This window comes from Sinocyclocheilus grahami, unplaced genomic scaffold (genome assembly GCF_001515645.1).
Source record: "Sinocyclocheilus grahami isolate Dianchi unplaced genomic scaffold, SAMN03320097.WGS_v1.1 scaffold1316.1, whole genome shotgun sequence".
NCBI classification, from domain to species: domain Eukaryota; kingdom Metazoa; phylum Chordata; class Actinopteri; order Cypriniformes; family Cyprinidae; genus Sinocyclocheilus; species Sinocyclocheilus grahami.
This window is the reverse complement of record NW_015506495.1, coordinates 129778-136653: the sequence shown is the minus strand read 5'-3', so window position 1 is coordinate 136653 and position 6876 is coordinate 129778.

Here is a 6876-nt window from a genome sequence, read left to right as displayed (position 1 = left end):
GTTTTGAGTTGATTAGCTGATTGGCATGTCACCATATTCTAATTTGTTGAGATAGTGAATTGGTGGGTTTTTGTTAAATGTGAGCCAAAATCATCACAATTAAAAGAACCAAAGACTTAAACTACTTCAGTCTGTGTGCATTGAATTTATTTAATAAACAAGTTTCACAATTTGAGTTGAATTACTGAAATAAATGAACTTTTCCACGACATTCTAATTTATTGAGATGCACCTGTATGTTCACCATCATATGTCACTGGAATCGGATTTAATAGTGTGTCTTGTACTCTTTAGCTCAGAGGACAGGAACCTGGCTCGGGAGCCAAACCTGTCTCTTTAACAGAAATCATGTACCCCAGGTCTTCCACTCTTTACCAAGAAATTATCTATGAAAAAATTAGACACATCACTAGGGTTCAGCTTTCTGCAGAAAAAAAAGCCAATTGCAACTCGTTTGCTTGTTCAGTGCTATTTGCAACTATTGCTATTTTTTTAATTGTTTTCAATGGGAGTTTTCAGTGTTCAATGGGAACATTTCGTACTTCCACTTTTGCCGCACAGACCTTTTATGTTCTATAAATGTTTCGTATTTATGTATGATACTCAGTGCAGCTTTCGGTGGGCGGAAAAGTTTGAAATGATTAATAAAGAAACATGGATGAATGAGAAAGTAAAGAGATGTGCTTGATATTAAAAATAAATATTAAAAGAGCAATAAGCCAAGAAAGAGAACTGAATCCGCTACTGACAGGATTCTTTCTGTGTGCGCACTCCAAGTGGAACATCGACAAACATATTTTTTCCCAGGCTATAGTGTTTTTTTCAATTGTTTTCAATGGGAGCGCCGCGTTTTTTTTTAAATACCAGGAGCTGCCGAGAGCTGAGCATCTTTTTGCGCTGAGCGTTTGGCGTTTTTTTTTCGCTCATCACTGTCACTTTTTTAGTCAGCAACCAATCACAGTGAGGATGGGCGGAACAAATTCCAGACTGACCAACCGCCACATCGTACAACAGCGACAGACGACAACAAGAAGCACAATAACAAAACAAAATCATTTAAAACAAGGGCCAAAGCAAGTACTTTATATTGTGTCAACATGTTTATACTCATAAATAAACTATCTTCGAAATCAGATACTAGTTACACTTCCACGGATATTCCGTATCATAGCAGCCAAAGCGCCTCAACCCAGATAGCTAACACACGTAGGCCCTACGTCTGCAAGATGTCTGTTAAAGATCGCTTCATCTGGAAAGCATCTGCTGTGTACAAACATCTAATAGACGTCTTTAAGATGTCAGTTTTACATAGATTCTAAATCATAAACATCAAAAAGACATTTTCTAAACGTCTATTTGACATCTGAAGAGACCCCCCACATGATTGTTAAGCGCTTTGGGTGTACAACAATACACAATAAAGCGCTATATAAATGCATCATTCATTCATTCATCTGATAGGAAACATCCTATTGACGTCTTGCAGATGTAAATGCAGACATCAATAGACGTCTCCGAGATGCACATATCAAGGAACTAAAAAACAAACAAAAACGCTGCGATGCAGAAATGCTCTCAAGCGATCACAGGTAGGTGTTTTCTGCAGAGCACCTGGTGTTCTGTTGGATAAAACACTTTGGTGGACATGCGGCATAAGTCTTCTGCACACCTAAATGGTCAAATACACACAGCCAGTCTCAGTGACATCACAATGAGATGCATTCTAAAAAGTTTCACGCCTTCACTCTCATATATCAGCTGAATTCTTTCTCGAGCTCAGTGTGTCTGTAATTGCAGAATGGAAAGGTAAGTTCAATACCGACGGTCGAGTGAAGTTTCATTTCGACTTTGCGGGTTGCGTACACTAAACGCAATTCCCGCAAAGGACTTGACGTGTCTGCTGCTTCAGTTGTCTCGCGAAGCAGCATCCGGTTACTGGCACAGACTGGCAACCGTTTTACTTATGCACACCCTATGGTGAGGCGCTATCGCACACATACTGTAGACAGGGTGTAAGGCTGGCGCCGAGGAGCCCTAGGCAAACACGTGAAGCTGGCCCGCTCCACAACATATAGAATTGGGTGGAGGAGGGAGCATTTCGTGGGGGACCACAAGTGAAACAGACATTCACCAAAACAATTACCCGTATTATAACTGAAATAGACCAAGTTCTGTAAAGTTCTGTGATATATTAAAACAGATCACCAATACAAGATTCAGATAAATGAATTAACTACACAAAAAGCATTATGCCTACTCACTTCCTAAACCAGGTTTATAGAGGGTGAAATCTGCACATAGTCAATTGACTAGTAATACATACCCAAGACTGATGACATGATGAAATAAACTTGATGCTGAAAAAGGATGAGGTACATTGACACTGGAGAGGCTAGACTAGAATAATCTTCTTCATTTGTTGGGCTTTTTTTTGGTGGTTTGTAATTCATCATAAATTTTGCATGTTCATGACAGGCCTTCTTGAGTTTGTTCATCTGACATTGTCTACACAAGTTTATATTTACAGTTTGAAGAGCCAAACCCCCTTTAGGAACTACTACTGCAACCTGACAATAACAGTCCAACATATCCATCAATACATCCAACAGCAACCCATAACATTTCATGAAGTATTGAGTAATATACAACATCCAGCTTGAAGCATTGTTTTCTGTGTCTCTTCAGTGCAGAAATCCATCATTGAAGTGGAAATGCAGGGTAAGTATATGGAAAACTGAGGCCGGGAGCCTTTGAAAAAAAGAAAAACTATAGTCTAGGTTTTCTCAGCACAAATTGAATATGTGTTATCTTCCTGAGGTGACAGATTTGTAGTGTGTCAGATTTGTGAGCGTTGCATTTTCTAAACATCAAGTTTTTCTTCATATCATATTCCTAAATCAAACAGTTCTATCATCTGTCTTTTACTTCATATTTTTCATTGTCTCTTCTTTAGTTGTGCTGTAATCTTTCATTCAGAAGGACATTTATTGATATCCATGTAGATAATGAAAAGTGTCAGGGGTCTGGGTCTGGTGTTCTCCCTCTCACCACCAGAGGTCGCCACTTCCCATCCTCCCGGACTCCGTTACCTTGACTCCACACACCTGTGCACACTCTCACACACATACAGCTGTTGCCCATCCTGAGGGCTATTTATACGCCTTCCCTACGCCTTTCTGGGCGGATTATTAAGTGTGTTACATGGACTGATGCAAGCCAGAAGTGGCCATATTGTGTTAGAGTCTGCTTTCTGTTCTGAGCCTGTGTGTCAGAGTCTTAGCTCTGTTTGTGTTTTCTGTTTTGATTTTGACTTTGTTTTCCCCTGCAGTCAAATAAACCTGCATTTGGACCCAGACCCCTTGTTTACACGGTGTGTTTCAGTGACAGAAAAGGATGCTTTGGGATCAGCATTTATAGGCATTCTACTGTAAACTCTATTGGGGTTAGACAACACGTGTCAGGACCTACTCATTGTCATAACCATACTTTAGATTTAATACTCTCACATGGAATTGATGTTGATGGCATTGAAATTCTGCAGCAGAGCAATGATATCTCAGATCATTATCTAGTCTTGTGTATACTCTATATAGTTAAAGTTGCAAATTCAAATCATACTTATCTGACCGACATCCATTCGTAGCAGTGAATGAAAAAGTATTATATTGTTCACAAGTACCGTATGGAGTACCATAAGGCTCAGTACTAGGACCATTGCTTTTCATGCTTTACGTGCTACCCTTGGGAGATATCATCAGGAAACATGGTGTTAGCTTTCACTAATTTTTCACTTATGCTGATGATACTCAGCTCTATATTTCTTCATGGCCTGACAAAACATACCAATTCGCAAAACCAACAGAATGCATAGCTGATATAAAATCCGGATGACTAGTAATTTCCTACTGCTAAATTCTGAAAAAAAAACAGAGGTGTTAATTATTGGATAAAAAAACTGCTGCATGTAATAATCTAGAACACTAACAATTGATGGCTGTGCTGTCAGTTCTTCGTCATCAGTTAGGAAAGTAGGTGTGCTATTTGATAGCAACCTTTCTTTTGAAAGTCATGTTTCTAGCATTTGTAAAACCAAATTTTTCCAAAATAGATCTATATATATAAGTTACAACCTGCGTGCTTAATAAACTAACTCCATCTGGTCCAAAATGCAGCAGCTAGAGTTCTTACAAGAACCAGGAAGTATGACCATATTAGCCCCGCTCTGTCAACACTGCACTGGCTCCCTATTAAACATCGTAAACATTTTAAAGGGGTCATGCCTTTTTTATTATTTTGTACTGTTCTCTGAGGTCCATAATGTTATCAAGATTTTTACATCAAATAACATCATAATTTAGAAGTAATAAGCTATTTTTTGTCCTGTTATGACCCCCCTCACCTGTACACTCTGTTTGAATAGGCGGCAACAAATTAATTTTATTCAACATATCCTAGCTTTTTACAGAAAATATTCAGATGTAACCCCTTTTGTAATCATTAACATTTTCATAAGTAACTATAATTTAAATACACATTTTGTTGTCAGTAACTGTAATGGATTAGTTACATTTATTTTGTTATTAAATTACGTTACACCATTGCATGTAACTAGTTATTCCCCAACACTGTGTCCACTATATATTGTTTCTGCGCTTATGCCGGTTATAAACTCCATGATTTTCAAAGTCATCGGATCGCTGTTTCTTTCAAACTACACGACTATTTTGGGTATCATGCTGTGGTTTGCACGTTACTCAACGAAACGGCGACTCCTTATTCCGAGGTCACCGCAGCCACCAGATCCAGTCTGTATCTAGATCAGATGGTCACTGAAGTCATCTGGATCCAGTCCGTATCCAGTCCCTGAATGTCAGCGGAGACCATGTCAACTAGACAAACCCTAGAGACAGGTCCCCTATGAAGACCTCGTTGACCACAAGACCATGAGAACCATAGTCCTCTGCTCAGTCTGACATGCATTGCAGCCTGGAATTAAACCACACCATGTTGGTTGCATCTGGCCAGAGGAGAACTGGCCCCCCGACTGAGCCTGGTTTCTCCCAAGGTTTTTTATTTTTCTCTATTTCTGTCACAGATGGAGTTTTGGTTCCTTGCCGCTGTCGCCTTTGGCTCGCTTAGTTGGGGATACAATTTCTGGCTACATTGTTGATTTGACTGCACAGACACTATTGGAAAATAACTGAACTGAGCTAGACAGTGACATCACTGAATCAACAATGAACTGACTTTAACTGATAAACTGGCTGCTTTCTATTATCCTCTTGCATTATCAGCACACGTTTTTCCAGTTTAACACTGTAAAGCTGCTTTGACACAATCTGTATTGTATAAAGCGCTATATAAAAAAGGTGACTTGACTTGACATTTCTGTTATAGAGATGTGCAAGCTGTGAGTGAGTGAGTAGCAAATTGACTCCATCTAGTTTTAGCTACTGACTAAAAAACAAAATAGCTAGAAGCAGGGGCTTACTTCTGACACACTTTGACCCCTTGGCTAAAATACATGATATAGTTCACTCAGCTGCTATGTGTTTTACTTTGGTGGTCAGTGTTTAGCTTGTTAGCTTCAGTCATTATCTCCTGCTGATAGATGCCATAACTACACAATTATGCCAGCTAAAAGCATGTTTATCTTCTTAATTAGCCTTTATCAGCAGAACTGGGCATCAATAAGTTCATCAGAAAACATATATTGTAAATAACTGTTTTAAATAAATCAGTTTAAGTATTTTGGAGACTTCCTTTCGAAAACATAAAAAATGTTTACTGATCCCAAACTTCTGAACAGTGTGTTCATGGTATGTAATGTCTACATGCCAGAGACTCTTTACTTTTGAGAAATCATCATTACGATGTTCTTATTTTCAGTTCCAATTATTAATAACTTATACATTTATACATTTAACATGTGTCTTCCTCACACAAAGTTAAAGGAAAGTTCTGCCCTTTAGCCCTGTTTTGTGCATTCTAGTTGTGTAGTTGTGTTTATTTGTTGTGCCTTGTGTTTTAATGCAGTCTTTTTCACTCGCAGTGAATTTCAAGAAACAAGCGGCTCTTTGTTTTGTGTGCCAGGCACCCTCTCATGCATCGCAATAGATTGGAAGACCCTCATCTTCCCTCTGTCCTTCTTTTACCTTTTCTTTTTCTATCATTCTATCTCTTATACTCTCCTATTTCTAATAATCTGATTAATGTGATTAGACTGGTATCCAATAAAAATCAGTCACGATTTGCATCATGTACTATTAAACATGAATTACCCTTGCGGTATAGGATGAGTTCAGTGAGGGCACTCAAGTAGAGGAGAGCCCTGCAACTGCCTCAGTAAATGACTGAGGGAACATTCCCTTGGATGGCAGCATAGTGACCCTCTCTTTCACTCTTTGTTACACACTTTCTTTCACGCTGGCTTTGAAAAGGGACAATTGTGCAAAACATCCTGCTGGGACGATGGCATAATGGTTTCAGTGTGAGACAACTTTCCCTGGACATTCTGTCATCTGGGTGGCAAGAGTTATTATGTTAAGGCTTGAGGAATAGCCCTGTTTCCCATAAAAATGTCAAATGCAAACATACTTTCCGCTTCTACTCAACCATGTGTAGTATAAACATTACCACTGAGTGCAATATATCAAGCTACAAAACAAAAGACTAGGTTTCCCAAAAATTAAAATTCTGTCATTATTTAATCACTCTCATGTCATTCACACCTGTATGCTGCATTTTTCATCTTTACATACATCCATTTAATGAAAATGTATAATGACGTTGGATGTTACGCTCTAAAAAGCACAAAAAAGTATCATAACATATACAACTTGTATGTTATAATCCATGCCTTTTGAAAATGTATGC